This window comes from Sapajus apella, unplaced genomic scaffold (assembly GCF_009761245.1).
Source record: "Sapajus apella isolate SASKATOON/1434 unplaced genomic scaffold, GSC_monkey_1.0 scaffold2872, whole genome shotgun sequence".
Classification (NCBI taxonomy): Eukaryota; Metazoa; Chordata; class Mammalia; order Primates; family Cebidae; genus Sapajus; species Sapajus apella.
Window position 1 is genome coordinate 1,371 of NW_022439798.1, and position 2,317 is coordinate 3,687.

At 45.7% G+C, this 2,317-nt stretch overlaps 1 pseudogene; it reads left to right on the forward strand.

Annotated features, from left to right (window-relative positions):
* Nucleotides 1-881: 881 nt before the first annotated feature.
* Nucleotides 882-2,115, forward strand: LOC116547376 (annotated as a pseudogene).
* The last annotated feature ends 202 nt before the right edge of the window (nucleotides 2,116-2,317 follow it).

The following is a 2,317-nucleotide window of genomic DNA, read 5'->3' on the forward strand; positions in this document are numbered from 1 at the left end:
TTCTATACATAAACACCTATGATAAAGTTTAATTTATAAAGTAAGCATAGAAAGATATTAACAATAACAAATAACAAAATAGAACTATGAAAACAATATAATTTTAATAAAAGTTAAGTGAATATTGCCTCTCTCTCTCAACATCTTATTTTACAGTGCAGCATGTAGCTGAATCTGCACCACATGAAACTACAGGTAAGCAGAGGACTACCATAGTTTGTTTAGAACATTCGCTCATATGCTGTCAAGGGAGAAAAAACCGTAATTTTTACTTCTCATACTATCCTCATTCATTTTCAGTTTCTATCATTTTCCAACTAATTTGAAAATATAAACATACTTATCATGAACCTATTGTTATTATTACCTGAAAGAAATTGTGTAGGATTTGAGTGGTTTTTTCTTAATGTTGATGGACTTACTTGTCCTGGTATTTCCTTCACAGGGAGATTTTCAAGTATTAATTCTTTATTAATTGCAGGACACTTTAGGTTTTCTATTTCTTCTTGTATCAGTTACTGGTCAGTTGCGTTTTTGAAACCTTCATCAACATTTCAAAATTTAAATTTTCCATGAAATTGTTTAGTATATGTTATATTTTTCTTTTTAGTTTTGTTCCATGTGTGTAGTTATACCATGTTAAATCTTTAGTATCTTCATTATTAATTTATTGCTTCTCAGTCCCAAATCACCCTCCTTTTTGGGATGCTGAAGCTAGACCCTACAGATCAAATTTCTTCTTTTCTAGCAGGCCCTGTTATGCTTTGACAATAAGGGTCTCTCAAAGGAGACTGCAAGACTGGAGGGATAAGTTACCCGCTTCTTTCTGTTTTTTTTGCAGTAGCAAGTTGTGGGGTGCATGGCTGATCCCAGTCCCAGGAATGGCAGATCAGTTTGATGTGAAGCTGATTTCCTCATCAGTGTTCTTCAGTACAAGAGCACATTGTTCTTGTGGTTCTGGTGAGTGACTCCCAGCAACTTCTGTGGCAGCTGATATGGCTGTGGAAAATCTCTGCCATCTCCCAGAGGGCTAAGTCTTATCTTTACAGAGGCTCTCTTTGAAGCTTCTGTTTTTCCCTTGCTCATTTTTTCAGTCAGCACTAAGGACAGCAGCTGCTCTCCGTAGTTTCTCTGTTGTGTCAGAGTATTTTGCTCTTCCAGCTAGTTCACCACCTTTTCATAGGTAACAATTCATGCAGGCAATCAATCCTCGTCAAGCTCCAGTTCTCCTTCAGGGACAACTCCAACCTGTACCTGGTGATGGAGCACGTGCCGGGTGGGGAGATGTTCTGCCACCTACGACGCGTCGGAAGGTTCAGAGAGCCCCATGCCTGTTTCTATGCCGCCCAGATCGTCCTGGCCTTCCAGTACCTGCACTCACTCGACCTCATCCACCGCGACCTGAAGCCCAAGGCTACCTGCTGGTGACGGACTTCAGTTTCGCCAAGCGCATGAGGGGCCGCACTTGGACCCTGTGCGGGACCCCTGAGTACCTGGCCCCCAAGATCATCCTGGGCAAAGGCTACAAGGCCGTGGACTGGTGGGCCCTGGGGGTGCTCACCTATTAGATGGCCATGGGCTTCTGCCCTTCTATGCCAGCCAGCAGATCCAGATCTGCCAGAAGATCATCTCTGGGAAGCTGCAGTTCCCCTCCCATGTCAGCTCTCACCTCAAGGACCTGCTGAGGAGCCTGCTGCAGGTGGACCTCACCAAGCGCTTCAGGAACCTCTGGAACGGGGTCGGCGACATCAAGAACCACAAGTGGTTCACCACAACCAACTGGATCGCCATCTATGAGAAGGTGGAAGCTCCCTTCATCCCAAAGTTCACAGGCCCTGGGGATGCCAGTAACCTTGACAACTACGAGGAGGAAGAGATCCAGATCTCCATCAATGAGAAGTGTGCCAACTAGTTTTCTGAGTTTTAGGGGTGTGCTTGTGTCCCTGTGGGTTTTCTTTTCTTTCTTTTTTTTTTCATCTTTGGTGGGTGGGTGGGGGCTGGGTGGGTGGCAGGGTTGGACTGAACAGCCAGAGGGCCCCAGAGTTCCTTGCATCTAGTTTCACCCCCTACCCCACCCTCCAGGGTTGGGGTAGCAGGAAGCCCAGATATTTGGAGAGACAGAAACACCAGCTGCTCCCTCACCCCCTATGCTTTCCTGGGCCCTCTGTGCTTCTCCCTTCCTCATCTCGCAGAGTGCCCCTTGCCCCAGCCCACTTCTACCTGTTTTAAACGAGTTTCTCAGCTCTATTCAGGCCAGGTCTTGCTGGTGTATCCAGGAACAGGGTGTGGAAAGAGGGGCTCAAACTTAACTCCAGCA